This window comes from Mytilus californianus, unplaced genomic scaffold (genome assembly GCF_021869535.1).
Source record: "Mytilus californianus isolate M0D057914Y unplaced genomic scaffold, xbMytCali1.0.p SCAF_8, whole genome shotgun sequence".
Lineage (NCBI taxonomy): Eukaryota > Metazoa > Mollusca > Bivalvia > Mytilida > Mytilidae > Mytilus > Mytilus californianus.
In genome coordinates, this window is record NW_026262734.1 from 39,191,709 (window position 1) to 39,207,449 (window position 15,741).

General features: G+C 33.1%; 1 long non-coding RNA gene across 3 annotated transcripts in view; it reads right to left on the minus strand.

The window, feature by feature from the left end:
* The window catches only part of LOC127711201 (uncharacterized), a 221,135-nt gene that overhangs the window by 80,737 nt on the left and 124,657 nt on the right, over nucleotides 1-15,741 (minus strand). For all 3 annotated transcript variants that reach the window (XR_007986585.1, XR_007986587.1, XR_007986586.1), the window contains exon 3: nucleotides 14,254-14,472. This is a non-coding gene — a long non-coding RNA (uncharacterized LOC127711201). The remainder of the gene's footprint in view (nucleotides 1-14,253; nucleotides 14,473-15,741) is intronic.

Sequence of the window (15,741 nt, forward strand, 5' to 3'; positions counted from 1 at the left end):
CTTAGTCACCTTAACATTTTTCACTATTTACTATTTTTGTAAGTATAATCGTTTTTGAGATATCGAATATAAAGTTGTAAGGTCAAATGTCAAGGTCAACCTTAAAAGCTTGAAAACACACTAAAAAACCTTTATATAAGGTTAAAAACACTTATTCGATATCTGGGACATGAACTTGACCTTTGACCTTGTGACCTTTGTCAAGGTCATTGGTCTCATATGTCATTGCTGAAGACCCTAGGGGTCTAGGACCTTTGGTTCAATAGTTAAAGCTAATTTTGTCTTTTCAGAAAGCGTTAACGGGGTTATGCCCCTTAATTATATGTCAAATCTATTCGGTCATAATGTTAAAAAGTTGTGCCTTAGTCACCTTAACATTTTTCACTATTTACTATTTCTGTAAGCATAATCGTTTTTGAGATATCCAATAAAATGTTGTAAGGTCAAAGGTCAAGGTCAACCTTAAAAAGCTTTAAAACACACTAAAAATCCTTTAAATAAGGTCTAAAACACATAATTCGCTATCTGGGACATGACCTTGACCTTAGACCTTGTGACCTTTGTCAAGGTCATTGGTCACAAATGTCATTGTTGAAGACCCCATGGGTCTACGATCTTTGGTTTAACAGTAAAAACTGATTTTGTCTTTTTAGAAACATAAACTAGGGGTTATGCCCCTTATAAAAAGGTCAAATCTTTTCGGTCAAAATGTAACGAAGTTGCGCCTTTATGACCCAAACATTTCCCACTATTCAAAACTTCTGTAAGTATAATGGTTTCTGAGATTATCCCATAACAAGGTGTTAGGTCAAAGGTCAAGATCAACATACAAATTTGACCTTGAGATATTTTTCAGAGTCACATCAATTGATGATGATTGGTGAAGATTCTAGGTGTCTACGACTTACGGTTTCTGAGTTTTGGGGGCCAACCAACTGCGGTTAATTTTCAAAGGGGCATAACCCTACCAATGAGTTGTTGAATCTTTTCAATCCAAATGTAATGAAGAACCGGGGTCTGGTCCTGAACAAATTTCACCCTTCGGTTTTTTTCTACCTATTACGGTTACGGTGTTTAACTGATAACAAGGTTTTTAGGTTTCGGAGGGATTACTCCTAACCGACAAAATTTTTCGACTCACAGGGTGAGTTCCGGATAGGTATTAATGACACCGATACAAAGTGTGAACATGAAAGCGACACGTCTAACGGTTAAGGCTGCTAACTTCGTCAAAGTTTGGCGGAAAAAGAATAATAATAATGAGAGGTCTTTCCTTTTCATCATGTAAAATATATGTTTCAATAGGCGTAGAATGCATTGAAAAGCTCTTTAACACACATAAAACCCTTAAAATATGACAAAAAAACACAAATCCGCTATTTGGGACATGACCTTGACTTTGACCTTATGACTTTTGTCAAAGTCATTGGTCCAGGATGTCATTACAAAAGACCCCATGGGTCTATGATCTTTGGTTCAAGAGTAAAAGCTAATTTTGTCTTTTCAGAAACAGTTAATTGGGGTTATGCCCCTTACAGATAGGTCAAATCTCTTTGGTCATAATGTAAACAAGTTTTGCCTTTATGACCCAAACATTTTTCACTATTGACGATTTCTGTAAGTATAATCGTTTTTGAGATATCCAATAAAAAGTGGTTAGGTCAAAGGTCAAGGTCAACCTTAAAAAGCTTCAGAACACACTGAAAATACTTTAAATAAGGTAAAAAATACATAATTCGTTATCTGGGACATGACCTTGACCTTTAACCATGTGACCTTTGTCAAGGTCATTGGTCCCAAATGTCATTGCTGAAGACCCCATGGGTCTAGCACCTTTGGTTTAACAGTAAAAGCTAATTTTGTCTTTTCAGAAACCTAAAACAGTAAAACAGGGGTTATGCCCCATACAGAAAGGTCAAATCTCTTCGGTCAAATATAAAAAAGTTGCGCCTTAGTCACCTAAATATTTTTCACTATTTACTATTTTTGTAAGTATAATCGTTTTTGAGATATCCAATAAAAAGTTGTAAGGTCAAAGGTCAAGGTGAACCTTAAAAAGCTTGAAAACACTAAAAATCCTTTAAATAAGGTTAAAAACACTTAATTCGCTTTCTGAGACATGACCTTGACTTTTGACCTTTCTCAAGGTCATTGCGCCCAAATGTCATTGCTGTTGACCCCATGGGGCTAGGACCTTTGGTTATATAGTAAAAGCTGATTTTGCCTTTTCAGAAACCTAAAACAGGGGTTGTGCCCCTTACAGAAAGGTCAAATCTCTTCGGTCAAAATGTAAAAAAGTTGCGGCTTTATGACCCAAACATTTTTCACTATTTACTATTTCTGTAAGATTAACCGTTTTTGAGATATCCAATAAAAAGTTGTAAGGTCAAAGGTCAAGGTCACCCTTAAAAAGCTTTAAAAGACACTAAAAATCCCTTAAATAAGGTTAAAAACACTTAATTCGCTTTCTGGGACTTGACCTTGACCTTTGACCTTGTGACCTTTCTCAAGGTCATTGGTCCCAAATGTCATTGTTGAAGACCCCATGGATCTAGGACCTTTGGTTATATAGTAAAAGCTGATTTTGTCTTTTGAGAAACCTAAAACAGGAGTTGTGCCCCTTACAGAAAGGTCAAATCTCTTCGGTCAAAATGTAAAAAAGTTGCGGCTTTATGACCCAAACATTTTTCACTATTTACTATTTCTGTAAGATTAAACGTTTTTGAGATATCCAATAAAAAGTTGTAAGGTCAAAGGTCAAGGTCAACCTTAAAAAGCTTTAAAAGACACTAAAAATCCCTTAAAGAAGGTCAAAAACACATAATTCGCTATCTGGGACATGACCTTGACCTTTGACCTTGTGACCTTTGTCAAGGTCATTGATCCCAAATGTCATTGTTGAAGACCCCATGGATCTAGGACCTTTGGTTATATAGTAAAAGCTGATTTTGTCTTTTCAGAAACCTAAAACAGGGGTTATGCCCTTACAGAAAGGTCAAATCTCTTCGGTCAAAATGTAACAAAGTTGCGCCTTATTGACCCAAACATTTTCCACTATTCAAAACTTCTGTAAGTATAATGGTTTCTGAGATTATCCCATAACAAGGTGTAAGGTCAAAGGTCAAGGTCAACATACAAATTTGACCTTGAGGTATTTTTTAAAGTTACATGAATTGATGATCATTGTTGAAGATCCTAGGTGTCTACGACTTACGGTTTTTGAGTTTTGGTGGCCAACCGACACCGGTTAATTTTCATAGGGGCATAACCCTACCAATGAGTCGTTGAATCTTTTCGATCCAAATGTAACGAAGAACCGGGGTCTGATCCTGAACAAATTTCACCCTTCGGCTTTTTTCTACCTATTACGGTAACGGTGTTTAAATGATAACAAGGTTTTTCGGTTTCGGAGGGATTAATCCGAACCGACAAAATATTTTGACTCACAGGGTGAGTTCTGGATAGGTATTCATGACACCGATACAAAGTATGAACATGAAAGCGACACGTCTTACGGTTAAGGCTGCTAACTTCGTCAAAGTTTGGCGGAAAAAGAATAATAATAATAAACAGAAGAAATACAGTAAGGTCTTTCCCTTTTGAAAAAGGATAGACCTTAATAATAATAATCAGAAGAAATACAGTAAGGTCTTTCCCTTTTGGAAAAGGAAAGACCTTAATAATAATAATAAACAGAAGAAATACAGTAAGGTCTTTCTCTTTTGAAAAAGGAAAGACCTTAATAATAATAATAAAAATAATAATAAACAGAAGAAATACAGTAAGGTATTTCCCTTTTGAAAAAGGAAAGACCTTAATAATAATAATAAAAATAATAATAAACAGAAGAAATACAGTAAGGTCTTTCCCTTTTGAAAAAGGAAAGACCTTAATTAAAATGTCAATTGTTGTTGAACAATTGAGAGGTCTTTCCTTTTCGTAATGTAAAATATATGTTTCAATAGGCATAGAATGCTTTGAAAACCTCAAAAATACACATAAAACCCTTAAAATATGACAAAAAAACACATAATCCGCTATTTTTCGAAATGACCTTGACTTATGACCTTTGGCACGGTCATTGGTCCACGATGTCGGTATAAAAGACCCCATGGGTCTATAACCTTTGGTTCAAGAGATAAGGCTAATTTTGTCTTTTCAGAAACAGTTAACAGGTGTTATGTCCCTTACGGATAGGTCAAATCTCTTCGATCAAAATGTGAAACAATTGCGGCTTTATGACCCAAATATTTTTCACTATTTATGATTTCTGTAAGATTAACCGTTTTTGAAATATCTAATAAAAAGTTGTAAGGTCAAAGGTCAAGGTCAACCATAAAAACCTTCAAAACATATTCTAAATCCTTTAAATAAGGTCAAAAACACATGATTTGCTATCTGGGACATGACCTTGACCTTTGTCAAGGTTATTGGTCCCAAATGTCATTGCTGAAGACCCCATGAATCTAGGACCTTTGGCTATATAGTAAAAGCTGATTTTGTCTTTTCAGAAACCTAAAACGGGTTATGCCCCTTACAGAAAGGTCAAATCTCTTCGGTCAAACTGTAACAAAGTTGCGCATTAATGAACCAAACATTTTCCACTATTCAAAACTTCTGTAAGTATAATGGTTTCTGAGATTATCCCATAACAAGGTATTAGATCAAAGGTCAAGGTCAAAATACAAATTTGACTAGGAGGAATTTTTAAAAGTCACATGAATTGATGATGATTGGTGAAGATCCTAGGTGTCTACGACTTACGGTTTCTGAGTTTTGGTGGCCAACCGACATCGGTTAATTTTCATAGGGGCTTACCCTACCTTTGAGTCGTTGAATCTTTTCGATCCAAACGTAACGAAGAACCGGGGTCTGGTCCTGAGTAAATTTCACCCTTCGGTTATTTGTCTCGCTTGACGGAGTCAAAAAGCGAGACATAGGTATGCTGTTTCCGGCGTCGGCGGCGTCAACAATGTATTAGTTTGTGATTAGGTCTAGTTTATGGTGAACCACTAGTGGTAAGTTAAAGATATTTGGTATGCAGTTGTTTTAGTATTGGCACATCTCATTACCATGGAGATTATTTGGCCCCGCTCCCTCAGTTATGGTCTATTGACTTTGAAATGTTTGCTTAGTTTTCGTTTATTAGTTTGTTATTAGGTCAGTTAATGGGGAACCACTAGTGGTAAGTTAATGATGATTGGTATGCAGTTGTATAAGCATTGGCATATCTCAATTCCATAGAGATTATTTGGCCCCGCCCCCTCAGTCGTGGTCTATTGACTTTGAAATTTTTAATTAGTTTTCATGTATTAGTTTGTGATTAGGTGGGTTTATGGGGAACCACTAGTGGTAGGTCAATGATATTTGGTATGCAGTTGTATTAGCATTGGTACATCTCATTACAATGGAGATTATTTGACCCCGCCCCCTCAGTTATGGTTTATTGAATTTGAAATTTTGCTTAGTTCACATGTATTAGTTTGTGTTAAGGTTTGTTTAAAGGGAACTACTTATGATAAGTCAATGGTATTTGGTATGCAGTTGTATTAGCATTGGCACATCTCATTTCTATGGAGTTTGTTTGGCCATGTACCTTCATTCATGATTCATTAACTTTGAATATTTGCAAAACTTACATGTAAAAGTGTTGCTATTTTAATTTCAACATTTGCATTATCGAAATAACCAAAAAGCGAGACATATCTCTGTGATAACAGTTTATCTGTACCTATTACGGTTACGGTGTTTGAATGATAACAAGGTTTTTAGGTTTCGGAGGGATTACTCCGAACAGACTAATTTTTTTAATCACAGGGTGACTTCTGGATAGGTATTAATGACACCGATACAAAGTGTGAACCTGAAAGCGACACGTCTTATGGTTAAGGCTAATAAGTTCGTCAAAGGTTGGCGGAAAAAGAATAATAATAATAATTAAAAACCAATTGTTCAAAGAACAATTGAAGGTATTTCCACATCAATTTTCTAAATAATTGATAGGAAGCTACTTCTGGTTTACTCAAAGTTATTAATAGCGTCAAAGTATAGATTTCTTCATACTGATTCAATAAATAAATGGTTTCTATATACTTTTGCCTGAAATAAGGGAGATAATTGCCAACTTCCGGTTTAGAAAAAGTCACTTCCGGTCTCATATGATAGCTTTATTCACACTGATTCCAAAAATATATAGTTTGTATATACTTATGCCTGTAATAAGGAAGATAATATGCTACTTCCGGTTTATAAAACGTCACTTCCGGTCTCAAATGATAGGTTAACCTATGATCATTCAAAAAATATGTGGTTTCTAGGTACTTTTCCATGAAATAAGTGCAAAAAATACTACTTCCAGTTCACTCAAGGTCACTTCCGGTTTACTTTTTTCATGTTCATATGTCAACCAACAGTTTGCAAAAGACCCTATGGCTTTATCATGTACCAAGTTGGAGTAATAATCAATTAACCTTAAATTGAATCATTTCATGGACAATAAATCCTATAAGATATCATTGGATTGTTTCAGACCAAACGTATCATATCTTAATCACAATTAAGCAAACATTTTGCACTAGTTCTTCAATTTGTAATTTTAAAAGTGACAGAGGAGATCAAATAACAAGGAAAAGTCAAAATTTAGAATATGACCTTGACCTTTGACCTTGGCCTCAATTTCATTTAAATGAACCAAGGGACTCAAATCAATATACCTTAGGTCTCTATCACTTACCATTCATGCTATACATTTATATATCCCTTATGTCAAATACAGAAGGGGAAATAACTCTCATATGGAGTTTATGTATCGCTTCGGTCAAAATTGGACAAAACATCCTGAGGATATAACAAGCAATTTGGTAAAATAAATTTGTCGCTTTCTTTTACGGTTACGGAGGAGATGCACACACAAGGAAAACAGTGTTCGGGGAGATAACTCCTACAAAGAAAAGTATTCGGTTAAGCAGGGTCAATTTCAAAGGCGCATAAACTGTTCGATATCATATACGAAACATCTAAGCGACATCTTGCGAAACAAAAATTTATCGCAAGAACAAAATTTGGCGGCAGAAAAAAAAAATTAAAAACCAATTGTTCAAAGAATTTTCTAAATAATTGATGAGAAGCTAATTCTGGTTTACTCAAAGCTTCTATTGGCGTCCAATCATATGTTTCTTCATACTGATTCAATAAACATATGGTTTCTATAGACTTTTGCCTGAAATAAGGGAGATGATTGTCAACTTCCGGTTTAGACAATGTCACTTCCGGTCTCATATGATAGCTTTATTTACACTGATTCCAAAAATATATGATTTATATATTCTTTTGCCTGTAAAAAGGGAGATAATTGGCTACTTCCGGTTTAGAAAATGTCACTTCCGGTCTCATATGATAGATTTATTTACACTGATTCCAAAAATATATGGTTTATATATACTTTTGCCTGTAAAAAGGGAGATAATTGGCTACTTCCGGTTTAGAAAATGTCACTTTCGGTCTCATATGATAGCTTTATTTACACTGATTCCAAAAAAATATGGTTTATATATACTTATACCTGTAATAAGGGAGATAATATGCTACTTCCGGTTTATAAAATATCACTTCCAGTCTCAAATGATAGATTAATGTATGACCATTCAAAAAATATATGGTTTCTATGTACTTCTACATGAAATAAGTGCAAAAATGACTACTTCCGGTTCACTCAAGGTCACTTCCGGTTGACATTTTCAAGGTCATATGTCACCTAACATTTTGCAAAAGATCTTATGGATTTATCATGTACCAAGTTGGAGTAATAATCAATTAACCTTAAATTGAATCATTTCAGGGACAATAACTCATATAAGATATCATTGGATTATTTCAGACCAAATGTATCATATTTTAATCACAATTAAGCAAACATTTTGCACTAGTTCTTTAATTTGTAATTTTAAAAGTGACAGAGGAGATCAAATAACAAGGAAAAATCAAAATTTAGAATATGACCTTGACCTTTGACCTTGGCCTCAATTTCATTTAAATGAACCAAGGAACTCAAATCAATATACCTTAGGTCTCTATCACTTACCATTCATGCTATACATTTATATATCCCTTATGTCAAATACAGAAGGGGAAATAACTCTCATATGGAGTTTATGTATCGCTTCGGTCAAAATTGGACAAAACATCCTGAGGATATAACGAGCAATTTGGTAAAATAAATTTGTCGCTTTCTTTTACGGTTACGGAGGAGATGTGTGCACAAGGAAAACAGTGTTCGGGGAGATAACTCCTACAAAGAAAATTATTTGGTTTCGCAGGGTAAATTTCAAAGGCGCATAAACTGTTCGATATCATATACCAAATATCTAAGCGACATATTGCGAAACAAATATTTATCGCAAGAACAAAATTAGGCGGAAGAAAAATAAAAAAAAAAATAATCAGAAGAAAACCAATAGGTCTTTCCACAGAAAAGTGGAAAGACCTACTAATCAGAAGAAAACCAATAGGTCTTTCCACAGAAAAGTGGAAAGACCTAATAATTATAATAATAATAATTAAAAACCAATTGTTCAAAGAACAATTGAAGGTCTTTCCACGTCAATTTTCTAAATAATTGATAGGAAGCTACTTCTGGTTTACTCAAAGTTATTAATAGCGTCAAAGTATAGATTTCTTCATACTGATTCAATAAATAAATGGTTTCTATATACTTTTGCCTGAAATAAGGGAGATAATTGCCAACTTCCGGTTTAGAAAATGTCACTTCCGGTCTCATATGATAGCTTTATTCACACTGATTCCAAAAATATATAGTTTGTATATACTTATGCCTGTAATAAGGAAGATAATATGCTACTTCCGGTTTATAAAACGTCACTTCAAGTCTCAAGTGATAGGTTAAACTATGATCATTCAAAACATTATATGGTTTCTAGGTACTTTTCCATGAAATAAGTGCAAAAAATACTACTTCCGGTTCACTCAAGGTCACTTCCGGTTTACTTTTTTCAAGGTCATATGTCACCCAACATTTTGCAAAAGATTTTTTGGCTTTATCATGTACCAAGTTGGAGTAATAACCAATTAACCTTAAATTGAATCATTTCAGGGACAATAACTCCTATAAGATATCATTGGATTATTTCAGACCAAATGTATCATATCTTAATCACAATTAAGCAAACATTTTGCACTAGTTCTTTAATTTGTAATTTTAAAAGTGACAGAGGAGATCAAATAACAAGGAAAAGTCAAAATTTAGAATATGACCTTGACCTTTGACCTCGGCCTCAATTTCATTTAAATGAACCAAGGAACTCAAATCAATATACCTTAGGTCTGTATCACTTACCATTCATGCTATACATTTATATATCCCTTATGTCAAATACAGAAGGGGAAATAACTCTCATATAGAGTTTACGTATCGCTTCGGTCAAAATTGGACAAAACATCCTGAGGATATAACGAGCAATTTGGTAAAATAAATTTGTCGCTTTCTTTTACTGTTACGGAGGAGATGCGTGCACAAGGAAAACAGTGTTCGGGGAGTTAACTCCTACAAAGAAAATTATTTGGTTTCGCAGGGTAAATTTCAAAGGGTATGAACTGTTCGATATCATATACCAAATATCTAAGCGACATATTGTGAAACAAATATTTATCGCAAGAACAAAATAAGGCGGAAGAAAAAAAAAAAAAAAATTAAAAACCAATTGTTCAGGGAACAATTGAAGGTCTTTCCACGTCAATGTTCTAAATTATTGATGAGAAGCTTCATCCAGTTTACTCAAAATTACTATTGGCGTCCAAGCCTTGGTTTCTTCATACTGATTCAATTAATATATGGTTTCTATATACTTTTGCCTGAAATAAGGGAGATAATTGCCAACTTCCGGTTTAGAAAATGTCACTTCCGGTCTCATATGATAGCTTTATTTATACTGATTCCAAAAATATATGGTTTATATATACTTTTGCATGTAAAAAGGGAGATAATTAGCTACTTCCGGTTTAGAAAATGTCACTTCCGGTCTCATATGATAGCTTTATTCACACTGATTCCAAAAATATATAGTTTGTATATACTTATGCCTGTAATAAGGAAGATAATATGCCACTTCCGGGTTATAGAATGTTACTTTCGGTCTCAAAAGATAGGTTAACATATGGTCATTCAAAAAATATATGGTTTCTAGGTACTTTTCCATGAAATAAGTGCAAAAAATACTACTTCCGGTTCACTCAAGGTCACTTCCGGTTGACATTTTTCAAGGTCATAGGTCAACCAACAGTTTGCAAAAGACCCTATGGCTTTATCATGTAACAAGTTGGAGTAATAATCAATTAACCTTAAATTGAATCATTTCAGGGACAATAACTCCTATAAGATGTCATTGGATTGTTTCAGACAGAATGTATCATATCTTCATCACAATTAGGCAAATATTTTGCACTTGTTCTTTAATTGGTATCTTTAAAAGTGACACAGAAAAGTGGAAAGACCTAATAATAATAATAATAATCAGAAGAAGAAGAAGAAATACAGTAAGGTCTTTCCCTTTTGGAGAAGGAAAGACCTTAATCAAATATTAAATAGACAAAATCCATGATATATATAAGGATGATCTAAACTAGAACCACCATAGCTGTATGTTTTAAAAATTCTAACATTGATAATGTATCAGAATATTCATTTTTAGGCTTAAATGTAATGGCAACCTGTCTCATAGAGAACTAAAGAACTAGTAAAAAAAGGCCAAAAAAGCTTTATTACGTTTGAAAAGTTATACAGTCTTTGAATAATTTACCAGTCAAAGTGGCATGCCACCTCTTTGATTCCCTCATAAAACCAATTATGAAATACAACTCTGAAGTGAACTATTTAAACACACACACACACATATATATATGTTTTTAGAGCAAAAAATAGAGCTTTAAATTCTGGAAAAGAAGTAGACATTTTAAGTTTTGATGGAACAAGTCCCACTGAAAAATACATTGTGAATTTTGTAATTTTTTACTTGGAAATAAAAAGAATGATTCTAATCTTGCAACTAGAGCTGAATTGGGGAGACTTCCTATAGAATTATATATTAAAACACAAACATTATTATATTTAAAGAGATTTGAATGTTGTAAGATAAATCTTTTTTTGAAAGAAGCTTACATGCTTAGCAAAGACGTAGACACAAAAGGAGTAAACTCCTGATTTACCTATGTAAAAATTATTCTTTGTGAACTTAATTTAGATATAAGGCACAAATACAACAAGATACTAGTTCATACCTAAAAATAAATACATGCATTTCATTTAAAGGTTATATAAATTTTCAAAGTAGTTTTTAGAGCTTGTTTTTATATAACCTTTAAGGTAGATTCATGGTATACCGCCATCTTGGATTGTACAATCGCAGTACACAAAAGGTCTAGATCTATGCCCAAATCTGCAAATTTGGAGACATATAGACAATTTATAGGTTAGACTGTTTATTTAATGCAAGAAAACTTGGTGATTGATTGCATTATTCAAAATGTTTAAATAAATACCAAATAATTGTGTTTTTATAATCATTTTTTCAACTTGGCCATTTAAGGGGAGATAACTCTTTTAGTAAAAAATTTATACTGGACTGATAGGGAAATTTTATTTTTTTACTTGTAGCAAGAAAACAAGTTCGGTGACACCATTTTTTCTTTTTATTTTCTTTAAGCATATTATAAAACCTATCTTCTCATATTTTATTTCAAAATTCTATCTCATAGATTTCTTTTTATGCACAAAAATGTGTTTTTTCATGAACAATCCAAGCAAATTTGTGCAATTTCGTACGACCCGTAGCTTGAAAAATAGCACGGTGACCCATACTTTTTATTATTTTTTTTGAAAAAGCATAGAAAAATCTTTATTTTGGCAAAGTATAAAAAAATTCTATCTGAGGAAATATATACCTATGATCTACCTTAAATGAAATACATGTATTTATTTTTAGGTAAGAACAACTACTTTGAAAATTTGATTCATAATAAGATGCAAAAAAATAATGAAAAAAGTAAACTTTATTTATATAAAAACCTTAAACCAAATTTATATTTTGAAGATTATTTAAGAAAACCAAACTTTACATATAGAAAATTAAAACCAAAACTAAGAATTAGTTTCCATAATTTAAATATAGAAAAAAAGAAGACATTCTAATATTCACAGAGAACAGAGATTATCCATTTAAGGTAACATATTAGAAGATGAAAAACATTTTTTATTAGATTGTTAAATAAATAGGTAACTGAGAAACAACTCTTTTGATAATTTGGAAATACATTTTTCTGTTAAAGATTTGTCTGATGAAAAAATGGTGATTTTTATACTCAATCCATCAACACCATCACAGTCATTAGACCTGAGGACAGGGGACTCTGGACTATTTTATGTTATCAAATTATTGTGTATATATATGTGAATTTCAGTTATATTGTATACTTATTTTATATTTGTCACAAACTTATTGTTTAAAGTTTATATGGCAATAAACATTTAAATTGAATTGAATTATTCTTTCATTCCATAAATTATATAATTAACTAAATATCTGCGATTTATTCTTACGATTGTGCTTTTTCATGCAAGAGAAAGAAATATTTAGATAAAGAGTTTTGTTCTTTAGTGTGTATGTCCTGGGATTTTTATATTGTCCGCGATTCATAACCTTCTTGGAAAATATGTCGTATACAGTTTGTCCGAGATTCATTACCTTCTTGGAGAATGTCGTATACAGTTTGTCAGCGATTCATTGCCTTCTTGGAGAATGTCATATATACAGTTTGTCAGCGATTCATTGCCTTCTTGGAGAATGTCGTATACAGTTTGTCCGCGATTCATTACTTTCTTGGAGAATGCCGTATACAGTTGTCCGCGATTCATTACCTTCTTGGAGAATGTCGTATACAGTTTGTCCGCGATTCATTATCTTCTTGGAGAATGTCTTATACAGTTTGTCTGCGATTCATTACCTTCTTGAAGAATATCGTATACAGTTTGTCCGCGATTCATTATCTTCTTAGAGAATGTCGTATACAGTTTTTCCGCGATTTCTTACCTTCTTGGAGAATGTCGTAAACAGTTTGTCCGCGATTCATTACCTTCTTGGAGAATGCTGTATACAGTTTGTCCGCGATTCATTACCTTCTTGGAGAATGTCGTATACAGTTTGTCCGCGATTCATTACCTTATTGGAGAATGTTGTAAACAGTTTGTCCGCGACTGATTCATTACATTCTAGGAGAATGTCGTACACCGATTGTCCGTGATTCATTACCTTCTTGGAGAATGTTGTAAACAGTTTGTCCGCGACTGATTCATTACCTTCTTGGAGAATGTCGTATACAGTTTGTCCGCGATTCATTACCTTCTTTAAGAATGTCGTATACAGTTTGTCCGCGATTCATTACCTTCTTGGAGAATGTTGTAAACAGTTTGTCCGCGACTGATTCATTACCTTCTTGGAGAATGTCGCATACAGTTTGTCCGCGATTCATTACCTTCTTGGAGAATGTCGTATACAGTTTGTCAGCGATTCATTACCTTCTTGGAGAATGTTGGTTACCCTTCCATTTACGTTTTAGAATTTTTTTAAGTAAATTTATCAAACGTCATATATTTCGTTTCGTTTCGATTTCGTTTCGTATTTTAGTAAAAACACCCTTTTTTATCATGTATGCATAAAGACGATTTGCCATCATCGTTTGTTTTAATACTTCATCTAACCCCTTGTCTCAAAAACTTCTTTAAATACTTCCAAACAGTTTTTTCTTCATAAAAGAAAGTTCTGGCCTTGCGATCATAAAACTTTCGAGCACGATTTTCGTACTCAGACTCAGAAATCAACCAATCAAAATCAGTTTGGGTGTTTCGAGCACAAATTTTGTACTCCGAGTACTGACTAAAGTTTTATGACCGAGAGCCCAGGTCCATATTACATGTATAACCTTGTTCAACAATCCGCTATCATTTGCAAAGTGCATGGAACAAATCAGCCAGTCATCATCAATTCGATATTCAGACAATCCAATTAAAATATCTCTGATTTCGTTATGCTCGTAAGCGAGTTACGATAGATCTGAATTTTAATCAGATTGATATTAAGATAACATGACCATTGAATATTATTTTAATAGATATGGGTACTTTCATTTCCAGTATTTTTATTCCCAATTGTGTACATTTTTGCAAACATCAGGGATTAATTTACTTACCTAATCTTCTCGTATTCCACATTTCGACACGACGAACTGAGTAGGGGCTTCCGAGGAATACCCACCAATATGGATCCTGTTCAAATTTCGTATGAAACATTGTAAAGTGACTGTGGTCAACACCATAACGTGAAGGGTAGCGCGATGAATAGGTTGAACTTTGACCTGTCTGTTTCCTGAATGACACTTCTTTTGTACACGTTTTACGTGGAAGCGGTTCTATGAAGAAAAAATAAAAAGTCGTTGAACTGCCCTGCTATATCTATAAATATACAATTCGTCGTGACTAAATTGTTCAGAAAAGAAAAGTTGGTGTGCAAAGTTATACGTTTTGAAAAGCAATATATAACCGAATGTTGTAATGCTTAATCCAAATCAAACTGTATTTCTATTTGGAGAACCAGGATATACGTCAATAAGGAAACAACCCGACAATACAAACAAGTTGCTTTCTTAGCAACCATTGCAATTCTGATAATCATTGGTATATATTTCTTCAGATAGAATTTTCTTATACTTTGCTAGACTGTAGATTTTTCCATGCTATTTTTCAAAAATATAATTAAAAGTATGTGTCACTATGCTATTTTTCAAGCTACTAGTCGTGCAAAATTGCCAAAATTTGCATAGATTGTTCATGAAAAAACATTTTTGTGAATAAAAAGAAATCTATGAGATAAAATAAGATAGGTTTAAAAATATGCTTTAAGGAAATGAAAAGAAAAAAGGTGTCACCGACCTTGTTTTCTTGCTACTAGTAAACATTAAAAACTGTATGAAAACAATTACTTTTTGAGTTATACACCCTTAAAAGGCTAAGTTGATAATTTGATTCGAACAAACACAAATATTTGGTATTTGATAAATCAGTTTGATTAATGCAATAAATCACTTATTATTCTTTATTCCAATAAACAGTGTAACCCATTAATTATATAATAACTAATCGAAGAATTCAAATAGAGAAAAATATTCAACGAGTGACCGAACAACACATTAATTCACGAATGCGCGTAGCGCATGAGTTAATTATCAGTGTTGTTCTGTCACGAGTTGAATATTTTTCGATATTTGAATTCTTTGATTAGTTATTCTTTTTATTACATTGGCAAATGGCTTTTTTTAATGAAATTAATGTAGAAAATGTAAGGAACTATATCTTTTTTCTACGCATTCACAATTTGTTTTGATCCGACGTTATCGACGTCTTGACAACGCCTATTGTTGTATGACGTCAGAGAGTGAAATAACCACGTTTATTTCACATGTGAAATTATCGGTTTTTATTTGACTGGGAAATCAATGTAACTCATTGCTACCAATGTAATAATTGCCAATATGTCTCAAAATTTGCAGAATTAAGCAAAGAACTAGACTATTTTACAATCCAAGATGGCGGTATACAGTTAATCTACCTTAAATAAGCAATACATTAACTAGTGAGGCGGATGATACAAAAACTATAACCAAGAGTCAGTTTCACAAAAA